The sequence below is a fragment of the Rattus norvegicus genome, chromosome 8 (genome assembly GCF_021556685.1).
Source record: "Rattus norvegicus strain SHRSP/BbbUtx chromosome 8, alternate assembly SHRSP_T2T, whole genome shotgun sequence".
Lineage (NCBI taxonomy): Eukaryota > Metazoa > Chordata > Mammalia > Rodentia > Muridae > Rattus > Rattus norvegicus.
The window spans coordinates 107,538,301-107,558,371 of NC_141541.1; positions in this window are offsets into that span (position 1 = coordinate 107,538,301).

The window sequence follows — 20,071 nt, forward strand, 5'->3', positions numbered from 1 at the left end:
CTTGTACTATGAGGGTGAGATAGCAGGAAGAGAGCTTCCATTTGATTCCAGCTTGGTTTTGGTAGGCGACTAGAGCTTCTGATGTCTTCCACAAAAGAGCATTACCATACAGTTCTGGTGGAGAACCAACCACAGCAGCAATTGCCAGTAGTATTTGACTGGTAAGGCCTCAGGGTATTTTTTATGTTTTGTTTTCTGAGGTTCTTCCACCTTTCACTTTGAAGTTCTGGGGTTATATCTTGCTTAAATGTAATCTTTTAAGGGGCCAGAGACATGGCTCAGTGGTTAAGAGCACTTCTTGTTTTGGTAGAAGACCAGGATTTAGCTCCTAGAACCACATGGTGGCTCACAATCATCTGTAACTCCAGTTCCAGGGGATCTGATGTTTTCTTCAGACCTCCTTGGGTTCTAGGCATGTATGTAATATACATACATGTACATACATGCACACAAAACGATCACATAGACAAATGTGGTAGTTTGAATATGCTTGGCCCCGGGAGTGGCACTATTAGGGGGGGTGGCCTTGCTGGGGTGCTTTGTTGGAGAAAGCATGTTACTTTGGAGGTGGGCTTTGAGATCATCCTCTTAGCTGTCTGGAAGACAGTAGTCTCCTGGCTACCTTCCGGTCAAGATGGAGAACTCTCAGCTCCTCCTCTTGCCGTGCCTGCCTGGAAGCTGCCAGGCTTCCTGCTTTGATGATAATGGACTGAACTTCCGAAACTGTAAGCCAGCCCCAGTTAAATGTTTGCCTTGGTTAAAAGAGTTGCCTTGGTCATGGTATCTCTTCATAGCAATGCAAACCCTAAGACAACAAATCCGTAAAAAGATTATTTTTAGAATAATCTTTAAAAAGTCACCCAAGTGAGGCATGATGATGACACATGCCTATAATCCCAGCATTCCTGAGACTGAGGCCCGAAGATTGCAATGAGTTTTTGGCCAACCTGGGCTACATTGTGAGTTCCAGGTCACCCAGCAAGATCTTGTCTCAAGAAATCAAGTAAGCAAGTGAGCAAACAAATCAATCCCAACAAAGAAAAAAGTTGCCCCCCCCCAAACTGGGTATGGGGCAGCACCCCCCCACACACACACACACTTCCTAATGCTCAGGAGGTCCCTTCAGTTTCCACTGAGGCTCCCCTGTCCCCTGCCCAGGCCCTGTGGTGCTGGGATCAAACCTCTGACACTGAGCTAGATAGCTCCAGTCCTACAGGAAAGCCCTGACATCACTTTTGCATTAATAAAGGAAATCAGTAGATTGGAGTCAGGACATAATTCAATGCTAGCCCTCCTGATCTGGGTGTGACCTTCAGCAAATTTCTTGAAAGTTTGCTTATGCAACAGGGTCTTAATATATCATGAAGCCAAACTGGAATTCACAGAAGTCCATCTTTGCCTCCCAAGTGCTAGGACCAAAGGTGTGTGCCACCATGACTGTCTGGGTTCTTGTCAGTTTTTGAATTTGTCCTCATCCGTTCAAGAGATGACTATGAGGAAATGCCTTGTATATACTGCATGTTCATCAAGTGTGTGCTGAGAGGAGAAACTGATGCGGGAATTGAACTCAGTGTAGACCAGAAGTTCGCTTTGATGTCTGAGGTGCAAACTCTTTTTTAGCTCACCGGGACCACAGAACATGCCTGACCCTCAGTTTGTTCAAGCCCCAAAGCCCTCGGAAGAAGCATTTGCTTGGCCGATCTTTCATGTTCCAGAAGGGCAGCCCAGGACGTTTCTGTTCGAAGGAGTTTCCAAGGACAGATTTGTAGATGAACAAGTTTGTGTCCAGGAATTATTAATGAAGTGAGTACAAAGATTAAGTGACCTTAAAATACCACCAATTGTTTGTTTGTTTATTGTTTTTGAGACAGGGTTTCTCTGTGTAGCCCTGGTTGTCCTAGACCTCAGAGATGCCCCTGTCTCTGCCTCACCAGTGCTGGCATTAAAGACATGACACCATGACTGATAGAACACCACCAATTTTCATGGCACCAATTACTTTGTTTTGCTTGTGTGTTGTCTCCATTTGGTGGAATAGATGTGGTCACAGCCTTTGTTCCTCTCTGGTAGACACGCTGGGAAGTAAAGAAGGCAGGCCTCTCCTCTGAACCGTGAGACCAATTATTTCCAGTTTTTTGTTTTTTTAATTTTGTTTTGCTTTTAAGGCGGGGTCTTACCTTGTAGCTCAGGCTGGCCTGGACCTTGTCTCATTCTTGCTTCAGGCCCCTGCAGATCACATTCCAGAGTTCCTAGCATTCGTCACTCACGTCTGCTTACTCAGTGTCATGAGTGTCCAAGATCAGAACTATCGACACCTTGTATCCTTCCATGATGTCAGAATTCAGTGGCTAGCAACAGACAGACATGCTGCATTGGCTTTCTTGGCTGTAATTTGTCAAGTGCTTCCACTTTCCCTTGATAGCCATTAAGGACAAACCCGAGTTCCTTTACCCCAACCTTACCTATGCATACCAATCTTACCTGGTCACGTCTTACACACTATACAGTAAGTGCATCTGTATGTACATTTATATAGGAATTATTAAATGGCTACAAAGGGTTAAAAGGCTGCAGGAGAATTCAAGGGCCTCCATGGAGGCAGCAGGAAGTCTACAGGAATGTGAAGGGAATCTGGGGAGGAATTAGATAATGGATCCCGCCCGGAGGTCTCCAGAGGTGCTTTTGCAGAGTCACACTGAGCCTTAGGGTTGAGTCCAGCTGCAGAAGTGAAGCGCAGGGCCATGGAGGTCATAGAGGCAAAGGGCTGGACCAACACATGGCTGAACAGGAAGATAAATGGACGGCAACCCATCCGCTACAGAAATAAGCCAAGCTGAGGACTCTGGGACCATCTGGCTGGGGTTCTTTGCCTGTCAGTTCTTTAGAACACACTGGTGGTCAGTTAGCAGGCTGTTGGGGGATGTTTATATCTTAGGAGGCCTTCCGATTATAGGGTCTATGCATGATGTTTCTATAGGGTCTATGTATGATGTTTCTATAGGGTCTATGCATGATGTTTCTATAGGGTCTATGCATGATGTTTCTTTTTGGGTTTGTTTTTTGTTTTTGTTTTTTGTTTTCGGAGCTGGGGACCGAACCCAGGGCCTTGTGCTTGCTAGGCAAGCACTCTACCACTGAGCTAAATCCCCAACCCCTCATTCTTTTTTTTTTCTACCCCCCTTAACTCTTAAGAGTAAATTACTAATTAATCTGTCTTTGTGGGTGGGGCCAGTGGTGCTCTTTAAATGTCCATCAAGTTACAACATCATCTGCATTTAAACTCAAGATAGAGTGCAGTGCTACTTATGGAGACTGTCACGGCCAGGCTCAGCCTGGAAAACCACCGTTTTACACAATATGGATAAATCCTGTCACTTGAGGGATGTCCAAAACCCTGTAGGCTCTAGATCAGGCATACAGGATCATTTGACTTATGAAAATGTCAGCAACAGTGGGAGACATGGTATAACACCAACGTGACTGTTAACATCATTTACCTCTGAGCTGCAACCCCAGCCCATATCGGCCAAGAGAAGACCGATAGATTACGAGGACTCAGCATGGGCTTCCCAAGACAGTGGTATTGTTAGGCCTTGGGAGAGAGGGTCAATTCATGAGTTAAGCTGGCAGTGGGTAGTTTCAGGAAGTCACTGTTTTCCAGAAGTGGGATCCTATCCCTTGTTCTCTTCTACTATGGGTTTTCCCAAATGTGTCACGAGTCTAGTGCATGGCAGAAACAGGCAATTTGGCAAGAGAAATTATATGCTATGTAGTCTACCTCAAAAAGATTTTGCAATCCCTTTTTTCTTGTTTTGTTCGAGGCATTGTCTTGTTATATAGCCCTGGCTGGCCTGGAGCTTGCTATGTAGACCAGGCTTGCCTGTCCCTGAACTTCAAGTGATCCTCCTGCCTCTGCATCCTGAGTGTGTACCACTATGCCCAGTGTGTTTAACTGTCTTGAAAATGGAGTTTCTCTGTGTTTTCTCACCACTTACCTGATGTTTTTTTGTTTTTGTTTGTTTGTTTGTTTTGAGGTAGGGCCTCATGTGACCCCAGCTGGTCTTGTCCTCCAGATCTTTCTCCCTCCACTTCACCAGGTCAAGGATGACCTGATTTCCATCTCCTTGACTCTTGAAAGACCAATGTTTATTTTCTATGCTCATCAACTGCCTCATGGATTTCTTTAAAAAAAAATTCCTTCATGTACAGGATCACAATTGAACTTACCAATATTAACTCAACTGGTGGGTTTTTCTCTGGGATTGCTTTGTCCAATCACCTACCTGAAGAGTTGGGCTTACCCTGAGTGGCACTGTTCTTTTCAGGAATGGCTAGGACCTGAGAGGACACTGGGGATAGTGTTTAGATTGAGACCCCTTGGCAAGGTTGGCCTCCTCCTGGTGGACATGCTTCAAGTTTAGAGGAGCACCAGTTGGCTTTGCTGTTCAAGTTAACACTTCCTCTCCTGGACTAAGCTTAGGTTTGTAACTGATTTTTTAACAAACGCAGAGACAGAAGGAGTCCATTGTTCCAGATCATACTGCCTCGAAGTCTAATTGGAGGGGTAGTTCAGGTCAGTTACAGCAGGGCTTCTTTTGAGCATCCTTCCCACAAGCTGAAAAGCAGTCTGAAGGTCGTGGCCCAGGTGAGCATTTCCTGTGCTTTGGGATTAGGACCCTGGGTCTCCGGGCCACAGATCAGCAGAGGAGGCTCTACTAGAATCACAGCTCTGGGATTTACCCAGAGGCAGGATTTGAAGGAAGATGGTGACTTCAGTGGAAGGGAAAATTCCAGATTAGGCAACTTCCTTGAACAGAAACTTAAACTGAGGACAGGAAAATAATTACAATTTCAATACTGATCAGTCTAGTTCTCAAACAGGTTAAAAATTAGCCACACAAAGGAGGGGGCCCAAATGCCCCATTAGAAAGTGTTAACAGGTTTTCTTTTATCGGTGGGATTTACGGGGGGGGGGGCTGTCTCTCTTCACCTTCTGTGTTTTCCAATGGATTTGTTTTGTTTCCTTTTCCTCTTTGGAACAGTTTACCTTATTTACTTAAGTGAGAGAGAGAGAGAGAGAGAGAGAGAGAGAGAGAGAGAGAGTGAGTGTGTGTGTGTGTGTGTGTGTGTGTGTGTGTGTGGTAATGACCAGACATAGAGGCACAAACCTTTAATCCTAACACTTGGGAAAAAGAGGCCAACCTGGTCTACACTACAAATTCTAGGGCATAATAAATAAACTCGCTCAAAACACCAACTGAACACAAGTTTGCCTATTTGTGTTTTCTTCAACAACAACCACAACCACAACCACAACCACAACAACAACAACAACAACATTCATTCTTCCCTAGCTCTTCCGGAAATGGAGATTATTGGTTTTTTTTAACCACCCGGCCCCAGTGGCATTATGGGTGTAGTATAAATACCCTGCAGGAGGCAGCAGACCAGGCAGTGAGCTCCTTATGGAGTCAGTTCCACCTTTGCTTGTATTCTGGCACTGACAGGATTTCGTGGCTGTGCTTCACCCATCAAGCCATCCACCAACCCGGTGTGATATTTCGCCATCATTTCTGCATTACTAGTGCGGGTGAGTAACTGTTCAGATCTTTATGTATTTTAGACAGGGTCTTGTTATGTAGCCCTAAATTGTCTGGTAATTGCTATGTAGTCCAGGCCGTCCTTGGTAATCATCCCGCTTCTGCCTCCTCAATTCTGGGATTGTAGACAAGGGCCAACCTGCCTTGATACATTCCACCCCTTTAATGGATGTTTGGGTTGCTCCATAAATTACATTCCGTCTTTCTGTCTTCGGCAATTTATCATTCTCTCTCTCTCTCTCTCTCTCTCTCTCTCTCTCATTCTCTCACTCTGTGTGTGTGTGTGTGTTGTTGCTGGGGGCCTCTCACTGTCCCTTTTGTTGCTGTTTTGAGACAGATTCACATCTAGCCCAGGCTGGCCTTGAGCTCCTGATCCTCTTGCTTCTAATTCCCAGGGGCCAGTATTGCCAGCTGCGTGCACCAACACATCCAGCTGTGCGATTGTTTTTCAGAAAAACAAAGACCAGGGGCTGGAGAGATATCACGTAGAGATTAAGAACACCTGTTGCCCTTGCCGAGGTCCAGGGTTTGATTCCTAGCATCCACATGGTAGCTCCAGTTCCGAGGGGATACAATGCCCAGTTCTGATCTTTGTGGGTACCCAACATGTATGTGGTGCACATATGTGCAAGCCAAATGCTTATACACATAAAAATTAAATAGGTAAATCTAAAAATCATTAAACAAAACAAAACAAACAAAAAAACAGGCTAGCAAAATGACTCCACGGACAAAGACAGAAACCCTTCAGCCTGCGTCGAATGCCAACCTCCATGTGAGGGTTCAAGGAGGGAGCTAATGTCTCAGAGTTGTCTTCTGACCTCCACACACATGCTGTGGCAAACCCATCTCTCTCTCTCTCTCTCTCTCTCTCACACACACACACACACACACACACACACAAATAAATAAAACACAGCTTTTAAATATTAACAGAATAGTGGCTAGAAAAAAATGGCTCAGCGGGTAACATGAGCTTTGCTGCTCTTCCTAAGGATCTGAGTTCAATTCCCAGCACCCACACTTGTGACTCCAGTTCCAAGGGGCTCAGATGTCTTTGGCCTTGGTGGGCATCTGTACTCATATACTCAGGTGCAGAGTCCCCCACGCCGACCCCCCCTCCCCCCGTAGAAAAAAGTAGATATTTTTTAAAACCACAAAACTTACAGGACACCCAACAAGAAAGATTTCCAACAATGAACAAAGTGATGGAGCAGTTCAAACCCTAACTTTCTCTTTGAGTTAAAAAGAACATTGAACTGGGTGATGGCACATGAAACAGGAGTCTTACGGGATGTTATCTGTGGAGGCTTGCTGAGTGTGGTGAACGTTTGTCATCCGAATTCTACAAGTTCCTCTTCAGAGACTGGCGTCCACTTTCTACTTTAATAAATTCAAGCCGTCTCCCTCCCAAAGTTGGACTGCCTTAATCTTTAATTACTTCATGGGTACAAATGCATGCTGCCTTTGCCTTAGTTCTAAAAGGCTGGACCAGTTCTAAAAGGCTGCTCTAGCCTTAGAGGTCCCTGAGGGTCTCCTGAGGCCTCTTTTGCAACTATCTCACAGCCAGCGAGGCTTTAAGCTTAATCTGTTTATCACACTGCTTACGTAAGTGTCTGAGCGTTCCTCTTAGTAAATCATCTACATACAATTGTGGCTCAGAGTCGATTTCCTGGAGTACCCAGCCTACAGCAATGTTTGAGAAGCTGGGACTTAGGTTTTCTGTCTGGAGAAACTTGGGAAGTGTGTTACGAATCTATTATCAGATGGGATGAATGTGCAGAAGCTGTGAAGAACCCCGCAGGGTGTGGTGGGTGGGTGCACACCTGTAAGCCCAGCATTGAAGGGGTGGGGGACTGGGTGTGGTTCCTACTTATGGGAAGTTTGCAGAAATAAATGACTGGATGAGGTAGTGAGGATAGGTGGGTAGGCAGGCAAGGCATGAGTTTCTTTTTACATCTTATTGAATTGGTTTTGTTTTGTTTAAAATAGATATAAGATTAAAGACTATTTATTTATTTATTTATTTATTTATTTATTTATTTATATGAGTATGTACACTGTAGCTGTCTTCAGACACACCAGAAGAGGGCATCAGATCCCATTGCAGATGGTTGTGAGCCACCATGTGGTTGCTGGGAATTGAACTCTGTATCTCTGGAAGAGCAGTCAGTGCTCTTAACCGCTGAGCCATCTCTCCAGCCCATTTTTATTATTTTTAATTATGCGTGCGTGTGTGTGTGTGTGTGTGTGTGTGTGTGTGTACAGGTGTCTGGGTGTCTACAGAAGTGAGAGGGGGTGTGGGATCCCCTGGAACTGAACTGAAGTAACAGGTGGATATGAGCTGCCCACCATGGGTGCTAGGAACTGAGTTTTGCTCTTATCTGCTGAACTACCTTTCCAGCTACCTATATATATATTTTTTTTTCACTTTTCTTTTTCTTTTTTTTTCTTTTCTCTTTCTTTCTTTTTTTTTTTTTTTTCGGAGCTGGGGACCGAACCCAGGGCCTTGCGTCTGCTAGGCAAGCGCTCTCTACCACTGAGCTAAATCCCCAACCCTATATTTCACTTTTCAAGACAGGGTTTCTCTGTATAGCCCTGCTGTCCTAGAACTCATTCTGTAAACTAGGCTGGTCCTGAACTTAGCGATCCACCTGTCTCAGCCTCCGGAGGGCTGGGATTAAAGGCATGCACTGCTACTGCCAAGCATGAAAGTGATCCGAAAGAGGCACACCCAAGAGTGTGAGTGTAGGCTTCTCTCAGAGAGGGTCAACACAGGGTCAACACACTACCAGTTTTTGAGACAGGGTCTTACATAGCTCAGGCAGGCCTTGAATTTTTTTGAGGGGGGCAGCCATTTGTTTTGTTTTTTTGGGGACAGAGTTTGTCTGTGTAGCCTTGGCTGTCTTGGAACTAGTTTTCTGGACCACACTGGCCTCGAACTCACAGAGATCCGACTGCTTCTGCCTCCTGAGTGATAGGAATTTTTGCCTCAAATCCTTGATCTTCCCGTTTCCACCTCCTGGTTGTTGGGTTTATAGGTAGGCACTATCACACTCAGCTCGCAGATCCATTTTAAGATTCTTTGGACTCTAAAGTTCTAGAAACTTTGGGAAGGTACTTCATTTTCCTATGTCTATAAAACTGCCCACTTAGAAATCAGGAGTTCAAGCTGACCTCTGAGCAGACTTAAGTGGAAGGGTTTGGACTGTCTCAAAAAACCCAAAGAACACTGGAGAGATGGGTCATCAGTTAAGAGCACTGGCTGATCCTCCAGAGGACCTGAGTTCAATTCCCGGCACCCACACGGTGGCTCCAGACCAGTGGTAATTCCAGTGCAGAGATATTACTCAGGTACACATACACATGGGTAAAATAAAATAAGCAAACTTTTAAAAAGTGAAGAACTTAGTCTGGCATGGCTCCAAGTATGTGAGAAGCAGAAGGATTGCCCACAAATTTGAGGCCAGCCCAGTCTAGTAGGAAGTAGCAGGACAACCAGGCTATATAGCAAGACTCTGGCCTAACCCCTCCAACAACAGTATTCACTACCATTACCACCACCACTGCTGCCCTCCCTCCTGGCCAAACATGAACACACACACACACACACACACACACACACACACACACACACGGTTACTTATATATACACTCATACATACACACATACACAATTATATATACTCCATATACACACACATAGACAGTTACATATATACATGCACACACAGAGAAACTTCAAAACCGAAATCTGTTAATTGATCTGGGACAATGTGCTTTATTTTGCCCAAACCAACCCTATCCAATTCTAAAACAAAACAGACAAATAAACAAGAAAGCAGCACGAATGTTGGTGAGCATGTAGAAAAAATAAAAGTGCCTATTGTTTGGGGGCTGGGAATTGAACCTATGGCCTTATGCATGCTGGGTGTATACTCTGCCACTGAGCTAATTCCTCGGCTTCCCAGAGTTTGGAATTTCTGTGCATTATTGTTGGGAATATAAAATTGTACAAACTCTATGGAGAGCAATATGGCAGGTCTTCAAAAATAAACCAGAAAACCATGTCTAACAAACCAACTTCTGGCCATATGTCCAAACAAATTAATAGTAGAAACGTGAAACATTTGTGTGCCCAAACATACAGAAGCATTGTGTATAATAGCCCAACGGTGGAAGCATCCAGAGTGGCCATTGACAGATGATGGATGAACTGGATGTGTGTACATGCACTGTAATACAGTACAGCTTTGAAAAGAGGAAGTCCTACCATGTCCTACCACATGGACTCTCTGTAAGTGGTCAATGTTGACTGAAATAAGCCAGTTACAAAAATGCAACCATCCCGTGATTTGAGTTATGAGGGTATCTAAAGTAGTTAAAACCAGAGCGAGTTGAATGGTGGTTGTCCTTCTGGGGAGAAATGGACAATTCTATCCTGAGTATGGAGTTTTACTTCACAAGATGAAACTTTTTGGAGATTGGTTGCATAATGATGTGGGTGTAGCTAGCACCCCTGAAATGGGCAAGATACACAGGCATGGCAGTGCCTGCCTGGATGCCCCAGCATCTGGGAGGAGGTGGGGGTATCAGGAGTTCAAGGTCATGCTCCACTACTTAGACAGTTCAAGTCCTTCCTGAATGACATGAAACCCTGTCTCAAAAGAAAAAAAATCAGGTATAATTGGATAACAGAATATAGAGCTACAAAATTATTCAGTAACCATGACAGAGAAACAAAGGGATGATCTCAAATGTGGATGGTGCAAGAGAAAGCAAAACATCAGAGCTGAGGGGTCTGGAAGAGAGGCGTAGAGAAATCAGGACATATGACACTCCAGGAGAAAAGGCCTTAGGGTTTGAAGAATTGGTGGCAAACATGAAACTTGATTCAGAAACTGCACCATTGGGCTAGAGAGATGGCTCAGCAGTTAACAACACTGGATGCTCTTCCAGAGGACCCAGGTTCAACTCCCAGCACCCACATGGCAGCTCATACCTCTCTCTAACTCTGATTCCAGAGCTTCTGACACCCTCACACATGCAGGCCAAATGTCAAGGAACATAAAATAAAAATGAATTTAAAAAAAGAAACTACACTAAATCAAAAGAATGAAAATAAATCCACATTGCCAATTCTTTGTTTTTGTTATTAGTTTGAGACATAATCTTACTCTGTAACCCAGGCTAGCCCAGAACTTACTACATAGCCTAGGATGGCCCTCATCTCATAGTACTCCTCCTGCTTTAGCCTTCCAGTGCTTGAGTCTGGCTGAGCCCTCAGACGGATTACAGGAAAGAGCTACTATACCCAGCCATAACTACACTGCTTATCAGAACAATGCAGAATATCAAAGCATCCAGAACACGACTGTACTTAAGGCACACTCAAGTCAGTGGTGAGATAAGTTGGGTATGTTCATAAATACAGAATACTATTTCATACTAAAAGCCAACGAGAAGACAGAGAAAACTGTAATGTATGGTGTTAAGCCAAAGACATTCATAGGAAGAAGTTGCATTCTACGTGGCAATTAGAGAGATTAGAATTAGAGAGGTTGGTGGTCACCAGACTGAAGGGCTGTGTCTTATGTTTCTGTTGCTGTGATAAAAGCTAATGGGAGGAAGTACTTTATTTTACTTCCATTTCCACATCACAGTCCATATCAAAGGAAGTCAGGGCAGGAACCTAGAAACAGAAACCTGGAGGCAGGAACTGGAGGAGAGGCCTGGAGTGCCTCCTCTATTGGCTTGTCCCTGCCATGGCTCAGTTTGCTTTCCTTTTTTTTTTGTTTTTTTTTTTTTTTTTGTTTTTTTTTTCGGAGCTGGGGACCGAACCCAGGGCCTTGCACTTCCTAGGTAAGGGCTCTACCACTGAGCTAAATCCCCAGCCCCTCAGTTTGCTTTCTTATACCATTTAGGACTATCTGCCCAGGGGTGGCACCACAGCTTGGCTCTTACATCAGTTATTAATCAAGAAGGTAATCAAGAAAATGCCCCACAGAAACTATAGGCCAATTTAATGAAGGCCTTTTCCCAGTTGAGTCTCCTCTTCCCAGATGACCCTGGCTTATGTTAAATTGAACACAAAAATAAGTGGAAACTTCTGGTTTCCTTGAAAAGTCGAATGATGTTTTGCTGGGGCACACAGGTGAAGGGATGTTTTGCTAAAGCAGACACATGAAAGAATGTTTTCCTGAGGCAGACACTGGTGAAAGGATGTTTTGCTATAGCAGATATGTGAAAGGGCCCATGATGAAGGAATATAAATATGACCCCACAGACATCAGTAGCTTGAGCATGGTTTGTTTTGCTCTGCCTTGAATGACGGGCACATATTGGTTCTTCTTACCCTGTGTTGCTGAACTCCGCTTATAGTGACACCTTAGAGAGAAATTTGCCAAAGAACTTCTTGAGAGATTCCTTTGGCTTCTTGCTGCTTCCTCGGACCCCAGCCAGTTAATGAACCTTGTGGCTTCTTCTGGATTGAACTGCCCTTGCTGGTTCGTGTGTGGTGGCTGCCGAGAGGACTGGACTGTAGCTGCTGATTCGTATTTGGTGTTTGCTACTGGATTGAACTGCTGATATCTTGACAATGAAGGCTGGACTCACCCCCCAAAGAACTATTTCCACTTCCCCCATATCCTAAAAACCTTTCTTCCCCACTACCTCTGGGGAGTAGTTGGCTAGAAGGGTGATCAAAGAATTTAAAAACCCTTATTAAAAGTGGGTTTTGAAAAAAAATCAGAGCTTATACAAAATGAAGTAGCATGAATTGGAGAATGATGGATCGAGTAAGACAGGGATTTGGGGTAGTGGAACTGTTCCATGGGATGCTATCATCACAGACACAAGTCTATGTGTGTGTCTAATCCTTTAAGGTCAACAGAAGACTGAAGTCCAATCTGTGGGCCTTCATGATCATGATGATCATGATGCTCACTGATTATAATGTATCATTGTGGAGGGAATGCTGGGCCTGTTTATGGTAGGGGTCATGGGACAAGTGGGACAAATGCCACCTCTGTACTTTTAGCTTAATTCTGTTTTGAATCTGAAACTGCTTGAAAACTGGACTTAGTGATACATGCTTGTACTTTCAACACACGGGAGTTGGAGGTGGAGGAGGATCAGGAGTCCAAAGTCATCTTCTACCACATGGCAAGTTTGAGCTGTCCCAAACAAAACAAAGCCAAAAATTCCATAAGAAATACAATAAATAAAGCTGCCACATTTGGATGTGGTAGTCGTTGCTTGGAATTCTAGGCCTGGCCAAGTAGAAAGAGTCTTGGGCAAGGCTTCAAGGTTATCTTTGGCTTACTAAATTCAAAGCTAGCTTGAGCTATAGGAGACTCTAACAACAACAAAAACAAAATAAAACAAACAAACAAACACAAAAAATGAGCTGCTGGCTCAGCAGGCAAACATGTTTGCCACCAAGTCTGATGATCTGAGTTTGGTCTCTAGCAACCACAAGGTGGAAGGAGAGAAAAATTCCCATGAGTTGTCCTCTAACCTTCATCTATGTTCTATAGTATAGGTACACACACACACAGAGACACACAGACATACAGACAGACACACACACACACACAGAGACACACACGTGTGTGTGTGCACGTGTGCAGTATGACCAATTTAGTAACCCCTTTGAGATGTAACTCGGGATCCTACTAAAATTGATATGGCCATTATAGACACTTAAGGGAGCCAGGCTTCTTGAGAGGTCCATGCCCACAACCTTCAGTGTGTACTGTCCTTTTCCTAAGCACCTCTGTGTAACCCTCATGCTTATTCGATGTTAAATCTTGTCTTAATAAACTCCAGTTCAGCTTCACGTTAACTTTCACGATTTTTCAATTTTTATTATTTTTATTGTGGAACAAGGCTTTTCTTCACAGCCTTGACTGTCCTGGAACTCTCTCTGTAGCGCAGGCTGCCCGGTTGGCCTCAAACTCAGAGACCCACCTGACTCTGCCATCCCAATGTTGGGATTGAAAGCCTTCGACGCTGCCGCCACCACCAGGTCCTTTCCTGAAAGACTTTTCGGCAGGACAGCCAAGAATCCAGGCCTCGCCAAGTCGAAGCTTCTGAAGAGAACTCCGGTGCCTCTCTAGGTGGCCAGCAGTGAGAATCTCTGTGTCTGGCTCCTTCCTGCCCCAGCCCCTGGATGCCCGGGATGTCTGTGTGTGCCTGCTTTGCTTAGCTGACTTATTCCCATCACTTCTGCTACCTCCCTGTTCTGAGTCACTATTCGCTTCTCTTGCTCCTGTTCTGTCCCAGCAGGAGACATAAACAATGTCTACCCCTCCTCTTTAAGAAGTCCCAAGGACACACAGAAACACAATCCTGGAAACATTCGCTCTGGGGAGCCAATGGGTTTAGTAGGCTTACATACAGGGTGTAGGTGAGGGGTCACCTATGGGGTATGGGTGCTCCTCTCCACAAAGGCCTCCTCACCAGACACTTTACCCAGGAGGAATGAGGCCTTCCCCATAGCTGCACAGTTGTAGCATCCCTCCCCTACTCCTTCTCAACCTATATACCCTAGCCTTTCCCATAGGCCATGTGCAGATGGGGCAAGACTGCTTCTCACAAGTGGCAGGGAGCGACTGGATATCCAGGTGAGGGTCCTGTGAGTCTCCCTGTTCCTGTGGGAAGGTATGAGAACAGCCAATAAGCTCGGCTTGGATGGTCTTTGCAAGTGCGCACAGCCGAACACCCAAAGATGGCAGTTGTTTGGCTCCCAGGCTAGTCCGCTACAACTTCTCTTTTGGACTAAGGCATTAAGCTCCTTGAGGATCACATTTGATAGGAACACAAAGAAAATGAATAGTGAGTGGATGGATGGATGGATGGATGGATGGATGGATGGATGAGAAACATGAAGGAGTACCAAGGTTAGGTCAAAGAGGCAATGTCTTATTTTGGGAGAGTGGGAAGGAAGCATTGTGGGGTACGAAGTACTGTGGCAGAGAGGACAAAAAACTCTAGGAGAAAGGTAGGTGAAATATTGATTCTGATCAGGGTTTTTTCTCTGGCATCACATCAATAAGGAAGTGACAAAGATCCCACTCCTTAACTGTCACTTAATATATATTTGAATTTTTAAAGATCTATCCACTTTAGGTGTGAGGGTTTTGCCTGTGTGTATTATGTATGCACTGCATATATGCCAGGTGCCCTTGGAAGTCAGAAGAATATCAGTTCACCTAGAACCGGAGTCACTCATGCTTGTGAGCCACCATGGGGATGCTGGGAATCAAACTCAGTTCCTCTGCAAAAGCGAGGGGTACTCCCAACCGCTGAGCCATCCCTCCAGGCCCCCAGTACTTCCCCCATCTGCTTCGGTTCCTCTCCTCTGTTGTTGAGACTCACTCTCCAGCACTCACTGTGCACCTTACTACTTGATAGGCTTTCAGTTTGGTGGCCATGACACTTCCTCCTTATGCCAGCAAAAGCCCCCAAGCTAATTTCAATTGAACTTCTCCAATATGTTAATGAGAGAACTAAGGTTTGCCGGCTGAATTAGCTCGCTGCTGCTTTCACTAAGGGCTACAAGGCTCATGGCTTACAACAATCTATGCATCATTTTAGAGTTCTGGAGGTCAAAGTCCAGACTCTCGGGACTGAAATCTAGTGAAGGAAGAGATAGATGCTCTTTCCCGAGGAGTGCTAGACAGTCCAGCAATAGATATTGAATGATGGAGAACCACAGAATAGAAAGCTGCTTAGCATAGGAAACCTGGACTGGAGAACTCAAGAGTGAGGGGGATCCATGATGCAGCCCTAGCTTAAGACTGGGGGCCTGGAAGCTACTTAGAGAGGTGCTATCCTGAGCATGTACTGACTGGCTGGTACTCACACATGGTCACACATGATTGCAGCTGTGAAAGACACACCGAGGAAGAACAGAGCTTGAAGTCCTGGAATGTGCTACCCACATTCAGGATGGGTCTTCCACCAACAGTTCCTATTCATGCCCGTCTTCTCTTTAAATGTCCTCACAGACACACCGAGAAGTCTGCTTCCCTCGTCCCCTCAGAATCTCTCAATCTAGCCAGGTTGACTATCAAGATTTACTATTACAAGTGCTGGAGAGGTGGCTTAGCCATAAGGAGCCCTTGCTGGTGCATGCCAGAACTAAGGAGCCTGGGGCAGGCAGAGCTCTGAGTTTGAGCCAAGCCTGGATTACAGAGTGAGTTCCAGGACAGCCAGGGCCACACAGAGAAACCCTGTCTTAAGAACCAAAACAGACCAAACAAAAAGAATGAACACTCACTGATCTTGCAGAGGACCTGGTTTGGCTCCCTGTACCCACATCCATCTGTGACTCCTATTCTGGGGAAATCTGACACCCTCTCCTGGCCTCCAAGCATGTACATGGTACACACACATACACACATGCATGCACTCATGCATGCACACACTTTATAAACACAAAATGAAAATGAAAAAAAGTTTAAAGAAGATTCCCTTTCATAGGTCAGCATGTAGAAACTTTTTCTTATCTTTTCTGGTTTTCAAGGCCACTTGTGTTCTTTTGGTCACAGTCCTGTCCAGCTTAAAAGCCACAATGACAGGTCTTCTCACGTAGCCTCACTCTGATCTTGCTTCTGTGGTCACAGCTCCTTCCCTAACTCAAGAGTCTCCTAAACCGCACCAGCCTTCTTTTGAGACAGCGTCTCTTATGTAGCATAAGCTGGTCTCACTCTTTAGCCTCCTGGGTTCCAGTTCTACAGCCGGGCGCCACCATACCTGAGATCCACTCATTGTTAGGGACCCTGTGACTGTGTTAGGTCTAGGAGATAACCAGGAATATCCCCCCATTAAGGTAGTTGATTAGCTATCCTAAGCAGCTTATCCCAGCTGTAACCATAATTTGCCTTCGCTGTTGGACCAAGTGCACGCACAGATGCCAGGGATCAGAGCGAATTAGGGAAGGTAATTCATTCTGGGGTCAAACAGTGAATCAGCTGCAGAGCTGACCGGCTTGGGTTCTACAGTTTGCTTCCAGCATATGTACACATACATGCATACATACAAATACACGTACATATATATGTGTGTGTGTGTGTGTGTGTGTGTGTGTGTGTGTGTGTGTGTGTTTGAGAAATCGCTTCGTGTGTCCATGGCTGACTTCCAACTCGATAGGGCCTTGACGACCCTGAACTTCTGTGCCTTCTGCCTTCCCCTCCTGAGTGCTGAGGTTACAGGCACGGACCACAGTCCCAGTTGTATGCAGTGCTTGGGATGTAACATGGGACTCCATGCATGCTAACCACATACTGTACCGACTGAGTTAAATACATAACCAATTTTGTTCTTTAAAAATTGTATTTACATTCACGGGTGTTTTGCTACATGTGTGTCTGTATTTTGTGTGTGTGCCTGGTGGAAGACAGAAGAGAATGTCAGATCCCCTGGGACAAGACGGTTGTGAGCAGTCATGTAGGGGCTGGGAACTGGACCCAGGTTCTCTGGAAGAACAGCCAGGGCTCTTAACTACGGATTCATCTTTCCAGCCCGATGCTATTCTATTTTTTTTTTTTAAAAAGACTCAGTCTTACTCTTTAGCCTAGACTGGCCTAGGCTGTTTATGGAACCTAAAAATAAAACTTACAGCAATCCTCCTGACTCTGCCTACAAGAGGCAAAGCACCATGCCCAGATAACAGCCCGTATTTTTAAAATTCCTATTCTGTGCTTCTTGTAAGTATGACTAAGAAATGGGTTAGGGTAATTTATTATGGTTTACACAAGACACCCTTCTAGTTCCCCTCTATCCTTAATTTCACAAGCTGTCATGAGATTCTCTATTACGATTTGGCTTCCTTCAATTTGCTGTTAAGTCTAGAATCTGGGGCCAGCTGGCTTGGGCTCAGACCCTAGCTAAACTATTCATTCGCAGTCTGGGTTTGAAATTTTTTCTTTTTTTAAGACAGGATCTCCCTATGCAGTTGTGGCTGGCCTGGAACTTTCTAGGTAGAACAGGTTGGATTCAAGATCCTCCCAACTCTGCCTTCTAAGAAATGAGACTAAGGGTATATGCCACCACACTTGGCTTGGGTAAGAGCTCTTTGTGCTTTTTTTTTTTTTTCCTTTTCTTTTCTTTTTTTCAGAGCTGGGGACCGAACCCAGGACCAAGCGCTAGGGAAGCGCTCTACCACTGAGCCAAATCCCCAACCCTCTCTTTGTGCTTTTGTTTCCATAGCTGTAATGTGAGGAAATATTGTAAGGATTAAAAGTCGTTACAATTGAAATACACAACCAAAACCATTTTTAAAATATCTTCCCAAGGGGACTACCTGGCTACCTGCTCATGTATGTGTGTTCTCTCTCTCTCTCTCTCTCTCTCTCTCTCTCTCTCTCTCTCTCTCCCTCTCTCTCTCTTCCTCTCTCTCCCCCTCCCTCCTTTCCTTTCTGCCCCCTCTCTCTCCCATTGTTTCTACTTTGCTCCCATTTCCTTCTTGGCTTTCAGAGTCGGGGTCTCACTATGAATTCCTGCTTGCCCTGGGACCTGTTGAGCCCATGCTGGACTAACACTTTGGATGATTCTCTTGCCTCTGCCTCTCACGTGCTGAGATTCCAGGCATGAGCTGCACTGCCCAGCCCAAATTGTCCTTTTGGTTTTTTTTACCTTTTGAGTTTGGTTCTCACTTTAAAGAAAAATTCCCGAAATACTGGTCTTCTGCCTATGCCTGTGGGGCTCAGACTGGAAGCAGCCTTCCAGAGGTGGAGCAAGTATAGGCAAAGGGAACAGAATGTGAAAAAGGAATCCTTAGATCTCGGGCTGCGGTGATTCTCTACAGGAGCAGCTGCTCAATGAGGCCTCATTCAGGTCCCCATAGGCCACTCTGAAGGTCAGATCCCCAGTTTCACACTGTGAGCAAGGGTACAGTGCAACCACCAAACTAGACCACTCCATGGGTAGAAGGAAAGCTTGGTTGGGGAATCATACTGAGAGGCTCAGTGGGGTGGCTTGAGAAGCCTTTCCCCTTGTCAGTTTTAAGAGGACAGATAGCAGCAGGAGGAGAGAGCAGCCAGAACAACCTGGAAGCTACTGTGGTTGTTTGGGTTAACTGCCTGAGACAGTTACCTTTGGGACAGAGAAGGGAAGTAGTGTTGAAGAGAAATCTGCCTCGGGAGAGGAAGGCTGTGTTTAGCCTTTTGTTTACACAATAACAACCTTCTATTCACCCAGTCAGGGTCCTGTTTAGGACACTGTCACCAGCTCTGCATTTTGGGGGACTTGCTTTGTACCTAACACACACCACAGCAGGCCTGCCAGGGAACAGAGACCAGACTTTTATCCTCTTTGACTACGGTCACCTAGTGAGGCTGTCGCGTAGGAGACAATCCTGTCACAAGGAACTCGAGGCTTCAACAGATGACAAGTGTCCCAAATTCGTCAGTGAGATTTATATCAGTAAATTCTCACTCCACAAAATGTCCACACAATGAACTCAGAGTCAATTGCTATTGTTATAAACTGCCCATGTAGATAAGACAGACTGTCCTGTAAAAATCCATCCCTTATAGATATTTATAGCTACCCGTGACTATTTAAAGCCATGAGGAATCTGGATCATCTTTCTTTCCCTCCATCTTCCTTCCTTCTCTATCTCTCTGTACTCTCTGTCCCATCTCTAAACTTCTCAGCCCGCCTTCCTTTACCACTGCCCAATCACAGGCTCCCACCTTATCTTGTGCCCGCCCTCACCTGCATATAGACATCAACCCACATTTCCCCCTTTTTGTGCCGTTAAAAGGCTTTTTCCTCTCAAATATAAATTGAATGTAACTATTGTCATTTTGTAAATTATACAGTATAAGATACACCTAACATCCAGTCCATCATTTTTGTCAAATAAATAGAACACTCTGTTATCTATCCTGACTTAAAAAAGACTTAATAATTCCATATCTGTATGTCTTGGTTTAGCTTGTATGCTATCTGAAAACTATTCTCTCTTTTTTTTTGCTTGTTTTTTTTTTTTTTTTTTTTTTTTGAGCTGAGGACCGAACCCAGGGCCTTGTGCTTGTTAGGCAAGCGCTCTACCACTGAGCTAAATCCCCAACCCCAAAACTATTCTCTTAAATATATTCTCTTAATGCTAAATAGCCTGGGTTGGCTATGAGACTATACCTAGCCTTTCAACCCCATCAGAAATCTGAGAACTACCAATATTATCTGAAATACAGGAAGCCTAACACAGCTTCCAGAACTGAGACAAATTGTAGAGACAGCCGCCGACCTATAGAGCCCCAGTATGTCAGGAAGTTGGAGCATCAGTCTTCAGCCTTCTGGTCCAGGATCATCTGACAGACCTTAAAAAACAGGAATTCTTTTTTTTTTTTTTCTTTCCTTTTTTCAGAGCTGGGGACCAAACCCAGGGCCTTGCGTTTGCTAGGCAAGCGCTCTACCACTGAGCTAAATCCCCAACCCCAAAAACAGGAATTCTTAAG